We start from the raw sequence: 16,537 nt of genomic DNA on the forward strand, positions 1-16,537 counted from the left end.
CAGCATATTCCTTATATTATTAGAACAATGTAGCTGAAATAACCAATTATCCCATACGAATGCCACCTGAAAATAATACATGTGATTTAAAAGTAAAAAATTAAAATATAAATTTTTTATTTTATTAATAAGATACGAATAATATAATACAATATCAACATATTGTATTATTTCAACCAATTACATGTTGTTTTATTGACAATGCCCAAAACCGGCATCCCAATATCCGCACAAATCCACAGACATGGTTCGAACGAAAAAAAAAAAAGGGACAGAGGGAATCTCGTTAATCCAAACACGCGCATCGCAAACATATCCGGGGACGATCTACCTAACAGTACAGACCAAAACTGACTCCCGCCGTTTACCCGCACGACCGATAGAACACGATTAGTACACGTCGAAATATAACTCGGAACATTATTTCTCAATAACTCGATAAATACTCATCCGAGCGCTTTCATACTTGATATTTGTCTTCGAAATGCTTTACCACACGATGATCTAATATTTATAATTGTCCGAGTAAGCCGGAAAGATAAGTTTACTCTTGGCGGTCGGAGCAATATTTCACAAAAACTGGAGCAATACGCGTCCGAGAGCATTGAAACTCGAGAAATATTGATGACAAGCGGTATCGTGCGTGGATATAACGATTAAAGTCGTGCGGGAGCTCGGGGAGAAAAGTTTACTCTTGGCGGTTGGACTTAGAAAAATTTCGCTCGAGCTCCTTCGCACGGCGATCCGACGCGCCTCGGCGCGCGAACGATTCGTTCGAGCGGCCGAGCAAGCGATGCGCTCCGAACATTATTCTCAGTTTATTCGATAAATACTCATCCGAGCGCTTTCATACTTGATATTTGTCTTCAAAATGCTTTACCACACGATGATCTAATATTTATAATGGTCTGGGAACGCTAGGAAAAAAGTTTACTCTTGGCGGTTGGACTTAGAAAAATTTCGCTCGGTCGGAGTTGCTCGCAATGCGCCCGGAACATTATTCTGAGTTTATTCGATAAATATTCATCCTAAAGCTTTGATACTTGATATTTATTGTTAGAATGCGTTATTATACAATGATCTAATATTTATAATGGTCTGGGAACGCTAGGAAAAAAGTTTACTCTTGGCGGTTGGACTTAGAAAAATTTCGCTCGGTCGGAGTTGCTCGCAATGCGCCCGGAACATTATTCTGAGTTTATTCGATAAATATTCATCCTAAAGCTTTGATACTTGATATTTATTGTTAGAATGCGTTATTATACAATGATCTAATATTTATAATGGTCTGGGAACGCTAGGAAAAAAGTTTACTCTTGGCGGTTGGACTTAGAAAAATTTCGCTCGAGCTCCTTCGCACGGCGATCCGACGCGCCTCGGCGCGCGAACGATTCGTTCGAGCGGCCGAGCAAGCGATGCGCTCCGAACATTATTCTCAGTTTATTCGATAAATACTCATCCGAGCGCTTTCATACTTGATATTTGTCTTCGAAATGCTTTACCACACGATGATCTAATATTTATAATTGTCCGAGTAAGCCGGAAAGATAAGTTTACTCTTGGCGGTCGGAGCAATATTTCTCAAAAACTGAAGCAATACGCGTCCGAGAGCTTTGAAACTCGAGAAATATTGATGACAAGCGGTATCGTGCGTGGATATAACGATTAAACTCGTGCGAGAGCTCGGGGAGAAAAGTTTACTCTTGGCGGTTGGACTTAGAAAAATTTCGCTCGAGCTCCTTCGCACGGCGATCCGACGCGCCTCGGCGCGCGAACGATTCGTTCGAGCGGCCGAGCAAGCGATGCGCTCCGAACATTATTCTCAGTTTATTCGATAAATACTCATCCGAGCGCTTTCATACTTGATATTTGTCTTCGAAATGCTTTACCACACGATGATCTAATATTTATAATTGTCCGAGTAAGCCGGAAAGATAAGTTTACTCTTGGCGGTCGGAGCAATATTTCACAAAAACTGGAGCAATACGCGTCCGAGAGCTTTGAAACTCGAGAAATATTGATGACAAGCGGTATCGTGCGTGGATATAACGATTAAACTCGTGCGAGAGCTCGGGGAGAAAAGTTTACTCTTGGCGGTTGGACTTAGAAAAATTTCGCTCGAGCTCCTTCGCACGGCGATCCGACGCGCCTCGGCGCGTGAACGATTCGTTCGAGCGGCCGAGCAAGCGATGCGCTCCGAACATTATTCTCAGTTTATTCGATAAATACTCATCCGAGCGCTTTCATACTTGATATTTGTCTTCGAAATGCTTTACCACACGATGATCTAATATTTATAATTGTCCGAGTAAGCCGGAAAGATAAGTTTACTCTTGGCGGTCGGAGCAATATTTCTCAAAAACTGAAGCAATACGCGTCCGAGAGCTTTGAAACTCGAGAAATATTGATGACAAGCGGTATCGTGCGTGGATATAACGATTAAAGTCGTGCGGGAGCTCGGGGAGAAAAGTTTACTCTTGGCGGTTGGACTTAGAAAAATTTCGCTCGAGCTCCTTCGCACGGCGATCCGACGCGCCTCGGCGCGCGAACGATTCGTTCGAGCGGCCGAGCAAGCGATGCGCTCCGAACATTATTCTCAGTTTATTCGATAAATACTCATCCGAGCGCTTTCATACTTGATATTTGTCTTCGAAATGCTTTACCACACGATGATCTAATATTTATAATTGTCCGAGTAAGCCGGAAAGATAAGTTTACTCTTGGCGGTCGGAGCAATATTTCTCAAAAACTGAAGCAATACGCGTCCGAGAGCTTTGAAACTCGAGAAATATTGATGACAAGCGGTATCGTGCGTGGATATAACGATTAAACTCGTGCGAGAGCTCGGGGAGAAAAGTTTACTCTTGGCGGTTGGACTTAGAAAAATTTCGCTCGAGCTCCTTCGCACGGCGATCCGACGCGCCTCGGCGCGCGAACGATTCGTTCGAGCGGCCGAGCAAGCGATGCGCTCCGAACATTATTCTCAGTTTATTCGATAAATACTCATCCGAGCGCTTTCATACTTGATATTTGTCTTCGAAATGCTTTACCACACGATGATCTAATATTTATAATTGTCCGAGTAAGCCGGAAAGATAAGTTTACTCTTGGCGGTCGGAGCAATATTTCTCAAAAACTGAAGCAATACGCGTCCGAGAGCTTTGAAACTCGAGAAATATTGATGACAAGCGGTATCGTGCGTGGATATAACGATTAAACTCGTGCGAGAGCTCGGGGAGAAAAGTTTACTCTTGGCGGTTGGACTTAGAAAAATTTCGCTCGAGCTCCTTCGCACGGCGATCCGACGCGCCTCGGCGCGCGAACGATTCGTTCGAGCGGCCGAGCAAGCGATGCGCTCCGAACATTATTCTCAGTTTATTCGATAAATACTCATCCGAGCGCTTTCATACTTGATATTTGTCTTCGAAATGCTTTACCACACGATGATCTAATATTTATAATTGTCCGAGTAAGCCGGAAAGATAAGTTTACTCTTGGCGGTCGGAGCAATATTTCACAAAAACTGGAGCAATACGCGTTCGAGAGCTTTGAAACTCGAGAAATATTGATGACAAGCGGTATCGTGCGTGGATATAACGATTAAAGTCGTGCGGGAGCTCGGGGAGAAAAGTTTACTCTTGGCGGTTGGACTTAGAAAAATTTCGCTCGAGCTCCTTCGCACGGCGATCCGACGCGCCTCGGCGCGCGAACGATTCGTTCGAGCGGCCGAGCAAGCGATGCGCTCCGAACATTATTCTCAGTTTATTCGATAAATACTCATCCGAGCGCTTTCATACTTGATATTTGTCTTCGAAATGCTTTACCACACGATGATCTAATATTTATAATTGTCCGAGTAAGCCGGAAAGATAAGTTTACTCTTGGCGGTCGGAGCAATATTTCACAAAAACTGGAGCAATACGCGTCCGAGAGCTTTGAAACTCGAGAAATATTGATGACAAGCGGTATCGTGCGTGGATATAACGATTAAACTCGTGCGAGAGCTCGGGGAGAAAAGTTTACTCTTGGCGGTTGGACTTAGAAAAATTTCGCTCGAGCTCCTTCGCACGGCGATCCGACGCGCCTCGGCGCGTGAACGATTCGTTCGAGCGGCCGAGCAAGCGATGCGCTCCGAACATTATTCTCAGTTTATTCGATAAATACTCATCCGAGCGCTTTCATACTTGATATTTGTCTTCGAAATGCTTTACCACACGATGATCTAATATTTATAATTGTCCGAGTAAGCCGGAAAGATAAGTTTACTCTTGGCGGTCGGAGCAATATTTCTCAAAAACTGAAGCAATACGCGTCCGAGAGCTTTGAAACTCGAGAAATATTGATGACAAGCGGTATCGTGCGTGGATATAACGATTAAAGTCGTGCGGGAGCTCGGGGAGAAAAGTTTACTCTTGGCGGTTGGACTTAGAAAAATTTCGCTCGAGCTCCTTCGCACGGCGATCCGACGCGCCTCGGCGCGCGAACGATTCGTTCGAGCGGCCGAGCAAGCGATGCGCTCCGAACATTATTCTCAGTTTATTCGATAAATACTCATCCGAGCGCTTTCATACTTGATATTTGTCTTCGAAATGCTTTACCACACGATGATCTAATATTTATAATTGTCCGAGTAAGCCGGAAAGATAAGTTTACTCTTGGCGGTCGGAGCAATATTTCACAAAAACTCGAGCAATACGCGTCCGAGAGCTTTGAAACTCGAGAAATATTGATGACAAGCGGTATCGTGCGTGGATATAACGATTAAACTCGTGCGAGAGCTCGGGGAGAAAAGTTTACTCTTGGCGGTTGGACTTAGAAAAATTTCGCTCGAGCTCCTTCGCACGGCGATCCGACGCGCCTCGGCGCGCGAACGATTCGTTCGAGCGGCCGAGCAAGCGATGCGCTCCGAACATTATTCTCAGTTTATTCGATAAATACTCATCCGAGCGCTTTCATACTTGATATTTGTCTTCGAAATGCTTTACCACACGATGATCTAATATTTATAATTGTCCGAGTAAGCCGGAAAGATAAGTTTACTCTTGGCGGTCGGAGCAATATTTCTCAAAAACTGAAGCAATACGCGTCCGAGAGCTTTGAAACTCGAGAAATATTGATGACAAGCGGTATCGTGCGTGGATATAACGATTAAACTCGTGCGAGAGCTCGGGGAGAAAAGTTTACTCTTGGCGGTTGGACTTAGAAAAATTTCGCTCGAGCTCCTTCGCACGGCGATCCGACGCGCCTCGGCGCGCGAACGATTCGTTCGAGCGGCCGAGCAAGCGATGCGCTCCGAACATTATTCTCAGTTTATTCGATAAATACTCATCCGAGCGCTTTCATACTTGATATTTGTCTTCGAAATGCTTTACCACACGATGATCTAATATTTATAATTGTCCGAGTAAGCCGGAAAGATAAGTTTACTCTTGGCGGTCGGAGCAATATTTCTCAAAAACTGAAGCAATACGCGTCCGAGAGCTTTGAAACTCGAGAAATATTGATGACAAGCGGTATCGTGCGTGGATATAACGATTAAACTCGTGCGAGAGCTCGGGGAGAAAAGTTTACTCTTGGCGGTTGGACTTAGAAAAATTTCGCTCGAGCTCCTTCGCACGGCGATCCGACGCGCCTCGGCGCGCGAACGATTCGTTCGAGCGGCCGAGCAAGCGATGCGCTCCGAACATTATTCTCAGTTTATTCGATAAATACTCATCCGAGCGCTTTCATACTTGATATTTGTCTTCAAAATGCTTTACCACACGATGATCTAATATTTATAATGGTCTGGGAACGCTAGGAAAAAAGTTTACTCTTGGCGGTTGGACTTAGAAAAATTTCGCTCGGTCGGAGTTGCTCGGAATGCGCCCGGAACATTATTCTGAGTTTATTCGATAAATATTCATCCTAGAGCTTTGATACTTGATATTTATTGTTAGAATGCGTTATTATACAATGATCTAATATTTATAATGGTCTGGGAACGCTAGGAAAAAAGTTTACTCTTGGCGGTTGGACTTAGAAAAATTTCGCTCGGTCGGAGTTGCTCGCAATGCGCCCGGAACATTATTCTGAGTTTATTCGATAAATATTCATCCTAAAGCTTTGATACTTGATATTTATTGTTAGAATGCGTTATTATACAATGATCTAATATTTATAATGGTCTGGGAACGCTAGGAAAAAAGTTTACTCTTGGCGGTTGGACTTAGAAAAATTTCGCTCGGTCGGAGTTGCTCGGAATGCGCCCGGAACATTATTCTGAGTTTATTCGATAAGTATTCATCCTAGAGCTTTGATACTTGATATTTATTGTTAGAATGCGTTATTATACAATGATCTAATATTTATAATGGTCTGGGAACGCTAGGAAAAAAGTTTACTCTTGGCGGTTGGACTTAGAAAAATTTCGCTCGGTCGGAGTTGCTCGCAATGCGCCCGGAACATTATTCTGAGTTTATTCGATAAGTATTCATCCTAGAGCTTTGATACTTGATATTTATTGTTAGAATGCGTTATTATACAATGATCTAATATTTATAATGGTCTGGGAACGCTAGGAAAAAAGTTTACTCTTGGCGGTTGGACTTAGAAAAATTTCGCTCGGTCGGAGTTGCTCGGAATGCGCCCGGAACATTATTCTGAGTTTATTCGATAAATATTCATCCTAGAGCTTTGATACTTGATATTTATTGTTAGAATGCGTTATTATACAATGATCTAATATTTATAATGGTCTGGGAACGCTAGGAAAAAAGTTTACTCTTGGCGGTTGGACTTAGAAAAATTTCGCTCGGTCGGAGTTGCTCGCAATGCGCCCGGAACATTATTCTGAGTTTATTCGATAAGTATTCATCCTAGAGCTTTGATACTTGATATTTATTGTTAGAATGCGTTATTATACAATGATCTAATATTTATAATGGTCTGGGAACGCTAGGAAAAAAGTTTACTCTTGGCGGTTGGACTTAGAAAAATTTCGCTCGGTCGGAGTTGCTCGCAATGCGCCCGGAACATTATTCTGAGTTTATTCGATAAGTATTCATCCTAGAGCTTTGATACTTGATATTTATTGTTAGAATGCGTTATTATACAATGATCTAATATTTATAATGGTCTGGGAACGCTAGGAAAAAAGTTTACTCTTGGCGGTTGGACTTAGAAAAATTTCGCTCGGTCGGAGTTGCTCGGAATGCGCCCGGAACATTATTCTGAGTTTATTCGATAAATATTCATCCTAGAGCTTTGATACTTGATATTTATTGTTAGAATGCGTTATTATACAATGATCTAATATTTATAATGGTCTGGGAACGCTAGGAAAAAAGTTTACTCTTGGCGGTTGGACTTAGAAAAATTTCGCTCGGTCGGAGTTGCTCGCAATGCGCCCGGAACATTATTCTGAGTTTATTCGATAAATATTCATCCTAAAGCTTTGATACTTGATATTTATTGTTAGAATGCGTTATTATACAATGATCTAATATTTATAATGGTCTGGGAACGCTAGGAAAAAAGTTTACTCTTGGCGGTTGGACTTAGAAAAATTTCGCTCGGTCGGAGTTGCTCGCAATGCGCCCGGAACATTATTCTGAGTTTATTCGATAAATATTCATCCTAGAGCTTTGATACTTGATATTTATTGTTAGAATGCGTTATTATACAATGATCTAATATTTATAATGGTCTGGGAACGCTAGGAAAAAAGTTTACTCTTGGCGGTTGGACTTAGAAAAATTTCGCTCGGTCGGAGTTGCTCGCAATGCGCCCGGAACATTATTCTGAGTTTATTCGATAAATATTCATCCTAGAGCTTTGATACTTGATATTTATTGTTAGAATGCGTTGTTATACAATGATCTAATATTTATAATGGTCTGGGAACGCTAGGAAAAAAGTTTACTCTTGGCGGTTGGACTTAGAAAAATTTCGCTCGGTCGGAGTTGCTCGCAATGCGCCCGGAACATTATTCTGAGTTTATTCGATAAATATTCATCCTAAAGCTTTGATACTTGATATTTATTGTTAGAATGCGTTATTATACAATGATCTAATATTTATAATGGTCTGGGAACGCTAGGAAAAAAGTTTACTCTTGGCGGTTGGACTTAGAAAAATTTCGCTTCGGTCGGAGTTGCTCGCAATGCGCCCGGAACATTATTCTGAGTTTATTCGATAAATATTCATCCTAAAGCTTTGATACTTGATATTTATTGTTAGAATGCGTTATTATACAATGATCTAATATTTATAATGGTCTGGGAACGCTAGGAAAAAAGTTTACTCTTGGCGGTTGGACTTAGAAAAATTTCGCTCGGTCGGAGTTGCTCGGAATGCGCCCGGAACATTATTCTGAGTTTATTCGATAAGTATTCATCCTAGAGCTTTGATACTTGATATTTATTGTTAGAATGCGTTATTATACAATGATCTAATATTTATAATGGTCTGGGAACGCTAGGAAAAAAGTTTACTCTTGGCGGTTGGACTTAGAAAAATTTCGCTCGGTCGGAGTTGCTCGCAATGCGCCCGGAACATTATTCTGAGTTTATTCGATAAGTATTCATCCTAGAGCTTTGATACTTGATATTTATTGTTAGAATGCGTTATTATACAATGATCTAATATTTATAATGGTCTGGGAACGCTAGGAAAAAAGTTTACTCTTGGCGGTTGGACTTAGAAAAATTTCGCTCGGTCGGAGTTGCTCGGAATGCGCCCGGAACATTATTCTGAGTTTATTCGATAAATATTCATCCTAGAGCTTTGATACTTGATATTTATTGTTAGAATGCGTTATTATACAATGATCTAATATTTATAATGGTCTGGGAACGCTAGGAAAAAAGTTTACTCTTGGCGGTTGGACTTAGAAAAATTTCGCTCGGTCGGAGTTGCTCGCAATGCGCCCGGAACATTATTCTGAGTTTATTCGATAAGTATTCATCCTAGAGCTTTGATACTTGATATTTATTGTTAGAATGCGTTATTATACAATGATCTAATATTTATAATGGTCTGGGAACGCTAGGAAAAAAGTTTACTCTTGGCGGTTGGACTTAGAAAAATTTCGCTCGGTCGGAGTTGCTCGCAATGCGCCCGGAACATTATTCTGAGTTTATTCGATAAGTATTCATCCTAGAGCTTTGATACTTGATATTTATTGTTAGAATGCGTTATTATACAATGATCTAATATTTATAATGGTCTGGGAACGCTAGGAAAAAAGTTTACTCTTGGCGGTTGGACTTAGAAAAATTTCGCTCGGTCGGAGTTGCTCGGAATGCGCCCGGAACATTATTCTGAGTTTATTCGATAAATATTCATCCTAGAGCTTTGATACTTGATATTTATTGTTAGAATGCGTTATTATACAATGATCTAATATTTATAATGGTCTGGGAACGCTAGGAAAAAAGTTTACTCTTGGCGGTTGGACTTAGAAAAATTTCGCTCGGTCGGAGTTGCTCGCAATGCGCCCGGAACATTATTCTGAGTTTATTCGATAAATATTCATCCTAAAGCTTTGATACTTGATATTTATTGTTAGAATGCGTTATTATACAATGATCTAATATTTATAATGGTCTGGGAACGCTAGGAAAAAAGTTTACTCTTGGCGGTTGGACTTAGAAAAATTTCGCTCGGTCGGAGTTGCTCGCAATGCGCCCGGAACATTATTCTGAGTTTATTCGATAAATATTCATCCTAGAGCTTTGATACTTGATATTTATTGTTAGAATGCGTTATTATACAATGATCTAATATTTATAATGGTCTGGGAACGCTAGGAAAAAAGTTTACTCTTGGCGGTTGGACTTAGAAAAATTTCGCTCGGTCGGAGTTGCTCGCAATGCGCCCGGAACATTATTCTGAGTTTATTCGATAAATATTCATCCTAGAGCTTTGATACTTGATATTTATTGTTAGAATGCGTTGTTATACAATGATCTAATATTTATAATGGTCTGGGAACGCTAGGAAAAAAGTTTACTCTTGGCGGTTGGACTTAGAAAAATTTCGCTCGGTCGGAGTTGCTCGCAATGCGCCCGGAACATTATTCTGAGTTTATTCGATAAATATTCATCCTAAAGCTTTGATACTTGATATTTATTGTTAGAATGCGTTATTATACAATGATCTAATATTTATAATGGTCTGGGAACGCTAGGAAAAAAGTTTACTCTTGGCGGTTGGACTTAGAAAAATTTCGCTTCGGTCGGAGTTGCTCGCAATGCGCCCGGAACATTATTCTGAGTTTATTCGATAAATATTCATCCTAAAGCTTTGATACTTGATATTTATTGTTAGAATGCGTTATTATACAATGATCTAATATTTATAATGGTCTGGGAACGCTAGGAAAAAAGTTTACTCTTGGCGGTTGGACTTAGAAAAATTTCGCTCGGTCGGAGTTGCTCGCAATGCGCCCGGAACATTATTCTGAGTTTATTCGATAAATATTCATCCTAAAGCTTTGATACTTGATATTTATTGTTAGAATGCGTTATTATACAATGATCTAATATTTATAATGGTCTGGGAACGCTAGGAAAAAAGTTTACTCTTGGCGGTTGGACTTAGAAAAATTTCGCTCGGTCGGAGTTGCTCGCAATGCGCCCGGAACATTATTCTGAGTTTATTCGATAAATATTCATCCTAAAGCTTTGATACTTGATATTTATTGTTAGAATGCGTTATTATACAATGATCTAATATTTATAATGGTCTGGGAACGCTAGGAAAAAAGTTTACTCTTGGCGGTTGGACTTAGAAAAATTTCGCTCGAGCTCCTTCGCACGGCGATCCGACGCGCCTCGGCGCGCGAACGATTCGTTCGAGCGGCCGAGCAAGCGATGCGCTCCGAACATTATTCTCAGTTTATTCGATAAATACTCATCCGAGCGCTTTCATACTTGATATTTGTCTTCGAAATGCTTTACCACACGATGATCTAATATTTATAATTGTCCGAGTAAGCCGGAAAGATAAGTTTACTCTTGGCGGTCGGAGCAATATTTCACAAAAACTGGAGCAATACGCGTTCGAGAGCTTTGAAACTCGAGAAATATTGATGACAAGCGGTATCGTGCGTGGATATAACGATTAAAGTCGTGCGGGAGCTCGGGGAGAAAAGTTTACTCTTGGCGGTTGGACTTAGAAAAATTTCGCTCGAGCTCCTTCGCACGGCGATCCGACGCGCCTCGGCGCGCGAACGATTCGTTCGAGCGGCCGAGCAAGCGATGCGCTCCGAACATTATTCTCAGTTTATTCGATAAATACTCATCCGAGCGCTTTCATACTTGATATTTGTCTTCGAAATGCTTTACCACACGATGATCTAATATTTATAATTGTCCGAGTAAGCCGGAAAGATAAGTTTACTCTTGGCGGTCGGAGCAATATTTCTCAAAAACTGAAGCAATACGCGTCCGAGAGCTTTGAAACTCGAGAAATATTGATGACAAGCGGTATCGTGCGTGGATATAACGATTAAACTCGTGCGAGAGCTCGGGGAGAAAAGTTTACTCTTGGCGGTTGGACTTAGAAAAATTTCGCTCGAGCTCCTTCGCACGGCGATCCGACGCGCCTCGGCGCGCGAACGATTCGTTCGAGCGGCCGAGCAAGCGATGCGCTCCGAACATTATTCTCAGTTTATTCGATAAATACTCATCCGAGCGCTTTCATACTTGATATTTGTCTTCGAAATGCTTTACCACACGATGATCTAATATTTATAATTGTCCGAGTAAGCCGGAAAGATAAGTTTACTCTTGGCGGTCGGAGCAATATTTCACAAAAACTGGAGCAATACGCGTCCGAGAGCTTTGAAACTCGAGAAATATTGATGACAAGCGGTATCGTGCGTGGATATAACGATTAAACTCGTGCGAGAGCTCGGGGAGAAAAGTTTACTCTTGGCGGTTGGACTTAGAAAAATTTCGCTCGAGCTCCTTCGCACGGCGATCCGACGCGCCTCGGCGCGTGAACGATTCGTTCGAGCGGCCGAGCAAGCGATGCGCTCCGAACATTATTCTCAGTTTATTCGATAAATACTCATCCGAGCGCTTTCATACTTGATATTTGTCTTCGAAATGCTTTACCACACGATGATCTAATATTTATAATTGTCCGAGTAAGCCGGAAAGATAAGTTTACTCTTGGCGGTCGGAGCAATATTTCTCAAAAACTGAAGCAATACGCGTCCGAGAGCTTTGAAACTCGAGAAATATTGATGACAAGCGGTATCGTGCGTGGATATAACGATTAAAGTCGTGCGGGAGCTCGGGGAGAAAAGTTTACTCTTGGCGGTTGGACTTAGAAAAATTTCGCTCGAGCTCCTTCGCACGGCGATCCGACGCGCCTCGGCGCGCGAACGATTCGTTCGAGCGGCCGAGCAAGCGATGCGCTCCGAACATTATTCTCAGTTTATTCGATAAATACTCATCCGAGCGCTTTCATACTTGATATTTGTCTTCGAAATGCTTTACCACACGATGATCTAATATTTATAATTGTCCGAGTAAGCCGGAAAGATAAGTTTACTCTTGGCGGTCGGAGCAATATTTCACAAAAACTCGAGCAATACGCGTCCGAGAGCTTTGAAACTCGAGAAATATTGATGACAAGCGGTATCGTGCGTGGATATAACGATTAAACTCGTGCGAGAGCTCGGGGAGAAAAGTTTACTCTTGGCGGTTGGACTTAGAAAAATTTCGCTCGAGCTCCTTCGCACGGCGATCCGACGCGCCTCGGCGCGCGAACGATTCGTTCGAGCGGCCGAGCAAGCGATGCGCTCCGAACATTATTCTCAGTTTATTCGATAAATACTCATCCGAGCGCTTTCATACTTGATATTTGTCTTCGAAATGCTTTACCACACGATGATCTAATATTTATAATTGTCCGAGTAAGCCGGAAAGATAAGTTTACTCTTGGCGGTCGGAGCAATATTTCTCAAAAACTGAAGCAATACGCGTCCGAGAGCTTTGAAACTCGAGAAATATTGATGACAAGCGGTATCGTGCGTGGATATAACGATTAAACTCGTGCGAGAGCTCGGGGAGAAAAGTTTACTCTTGGCGGTTGGACTTAGAAAAATTTCGCTCGAGCTCCTTCGCACGGCGATCCGACGCGCCTCGGCGCGCGAACGATTCGTTCGAGCGGCCGAGCAAGCGATGCGCTCCGAACATTATTCTCAGTTTATTCGATAAATACTCATCCGAGCGCTTTCATACTTGATATTTGTCTTCGAAATGCTTTACCACACGATGATCTAATATTTATAATTGTCCGAGTAAGCCGGAAAGATAAGTTTACTCTTGGCGGTCGGAGCAATATTTCTCAAAAACTGAAGCAATACGCGTCCGAGAGCTTTGAAACTCGAGAAATATTGATGACAAGCGGTATCGTGCGTGGATATAACGATTAAACTCGTGCGAGAGCTCGGGGAGAAAAGTTTACTCTTGGCGGTTGGACTTAGAAAAATTTCGCTCGAGCTCCTTCGCACGGCGATCCGACGCGCCTCGGCGCGCGAACGATTCGTTCGAGCGGCCGAGCAAGCGATGCGCTCCGAACATTATTCTCAGTTTATTCGATAAATACTCATCCGAGCGCTTTCATACTTGATATTTGTCTTCGAAATGCTTTACCACACGATGATCTAATATTTATAATTGTCCGAGTAAGCCGGAAAGATAAGTTTACTCTTGGCGGTCGGAGCAATATTTCACAAAAACTGGAGCAATACGCGTTCGAGAGCTTTGAAACTCGAGAAATATTGATGACAAGCGGTATCGTGCGTGGATATAACGATTAAAGTCGTGCGGGAGCTCGGGGAGAAAAGTTTACTCTTGGCGGTTGGACTTAGAAAAATTTCGCTCGAGCTCCTTCGCACGGCGATCCGACGCGCCTCGGCGCGCGAACGATTCGTTCGAGCGGCCGAGCAAGCGATGCGCTCCGAACATTATTCTCAGTTTATTCGATAAATACTCATCCGAGCGCTTTCATACTTGATATTTGTCTTCAAAATGCTTTACCACACGATGATCTAATATTTATAATGGTCTGGGAACGCTAGGAAAAAAGTTTACTCTTGGCGGTTGGACTTAGAAAAATTTCGCTCGGTCGGAGTTGCTCGGAATGCGCCCGGAACATTATTCTGAGTTTATTCGATAAATATTCATCCTAGAGCTTTGATACTTGATATTTATTGTTAGAATGCGTTATTATACAATGATCTAATATTTATAATGGTCTGGGAACGCTAGGAAAAAAGTTTACTCTTGGCGGTTGGACTTAGAAAAATTTCGCTCGGTCGGAGTTGCTCGCAATGCGCCCGGAACATTATTCTGAGTTTATTCGATAAATATTCATCCTAAAGCTTTGATACTTGATATTTATTGTTAGAATGCGTTATTATACAATGATCTAATATTTATAATGGTCTGGGAACGCTAGGAAAAAAGTTTACTCTTGGCGGTTGGACTTAGAAAAATTTCGCTCGGTCGGAGTTGCTCGGAATGCGCCCGGAACATTATTCTGAGTTTATTCGATAAGTATTCATCCTAGAGCTTTGATACTTGATATTTATTGTTAGAATGCGTTATTATACAATGATCTAATATTTATAATGGTCTGGGAACGCTAGGAAAAAAGTTTACTCTTGGCGGTTGGACTTAGAAAAATTTCGCTCGGTCGGAGTTGCTCGCAATGCGCCCGGAACATTATTCTGAGTTTATTCGATAAGTATTCATCCTAGAGCTTTGATACTTGATATTTATTGTTAGAATGCGTTATTATACAATGATCTAATATTTATAATGGTCTGGGAACGCTAGGAAAAAAGTTTACTCTTGGCGGTTGGACTTAGAAAAATTTCGCTCGGTCGGAGTTGCTCGGAATGCGCCCGGAACATTATTCTGAGTTTATTCGATAAATATTCATCCTAGAGCTTTGATACTTGATATTTATTGTTAGAATGCGTTATTATACAATGATCTAATATTTATAATGGTCTGGGAACGCTAGGAAAAAAGTTTACTCTTGGCGGTTGGACTTAGAAAAATTTCGCTCGGTCGGAGTTGCTCGCAATGCGCCCGGAACATTATTCTGAGTTTATTCGATAAGTATTCATCCTAGAGCTTTGATACTTGATATTTATTGTTAGAATGCGTTATTATACAATGATCTAATATTTATAATGGTCTGGGAACGCTAGGAAAAAAGTTTACTCTTGGCGGTTGGACTTAGAAAAATTTCGCTCGGTCGGAGTTGCTCGCAATGCGCCCGGAACATTATTCTGAGTTTATTCGATAAGTATTCATCCTAGAGCTTTGATACTTGATATTTATTGTTAGAATGCGTTATTATACAATGATCTAATATTTATAATGGTCTGGGAACGCTAGGAAAAAAGTTTACTCTTGGCGGTTGGACTTAGAAAAATTTCGCTCGGTCGGAGTTGCTCGGAATGCGCCCGGAACATTATTCTGAGTTTATTCGATAAATATTCATCCTAGAGCTTTGATACTTGATATTTATTGTTAGAATGCGTTATTATACAATGATCTAATATTTATAATGGTCTGGGAACGCTAGGAAAAAAGTTTACTCTTGGCGGTTGGACTTAGAAAAATTTCGCTCGGTCGGAGTTGCTCGCAATGCGCCCGGAACATTATTCTGAGTTTATTCGATAAATATTCATCCTAAAGCTTTGATACTTGATATTTATTGTTAGAATGCGTTATTATACAATGATCTAATATTTATAATGGTCTGGGAACGCTAGGAAAAAAGTTTACTCTTGGCGGTTGGACTTAGAAAAATTTCGCTCGGTCGGAGTTGCTCGCAATGCGCCCGGAACATTATTCTGAGTTTATTCGATAAATATTCATCCTAGAGCTTTGATACTTGATATTTATTGTTAGAATGCGTTATTATACAATGATCTAATATTTATAATGGTCTGGGAACGCTAGGAAAAAAGTTTACTCTTGGCGGTTGGACTTAGAAAAATTTCGCTCGGTCGGAGTTGCTCGCAATGCGCCCGGAACATTATTCTGAGTTTATTCGATAAATATTCATCCTAGAGCTTTGATACTTGATATTTATTGTTAGAATGCGTTGTTATACAATGATCTAATATTTATAATGGTCTGGGAACGCTAGGAAAAAAGTTTACTCTTGGCGGTTGGACTTAGAAAAATTTCGCTCGGTCGGAGTTGCTCGCAATGCGCCCGGAACATTATTCTGAGTTTATTCGATAAATATTCATCCTAAAGCTTTGATACTTGATATTTATTGTTAGAATGCGTTATTATACAATGATCTAATATTTATAATGGTCTGGGAACGCTAGGAAAAAAGTTTACTCTTGGCGGTTGGACTTAGAAAAATTTCGCTTCGGTCGGAGTTGCTCGCAATGCGCCCGGAACATTATTCTGAGTTTATTCGATAAATATTCATCCTAAAGCTTTGATACTTGATATTTATTGTTAGAATGCGTTATTATACAATGATCTAATATTTATAATGG

The sequence above is a fragment of the Lasioglossum baleicum genome, unplaced genomic scaffold (genome assembly GCF_051020765.1).
Source record: "Lasioglossum baleicum unplaced genomic scaffold, iyLasBale1 scaffold1180, whole genome shotgun sequence".
In the NCBI taxonomy this organism is placed as follows: domain Eukaryota; kingdom Metazoa; phylum Arthropoda; class Insecta; order Hymenoptera; family Halictidae; genus Lasioglossum; species Lasioglossum baleicum.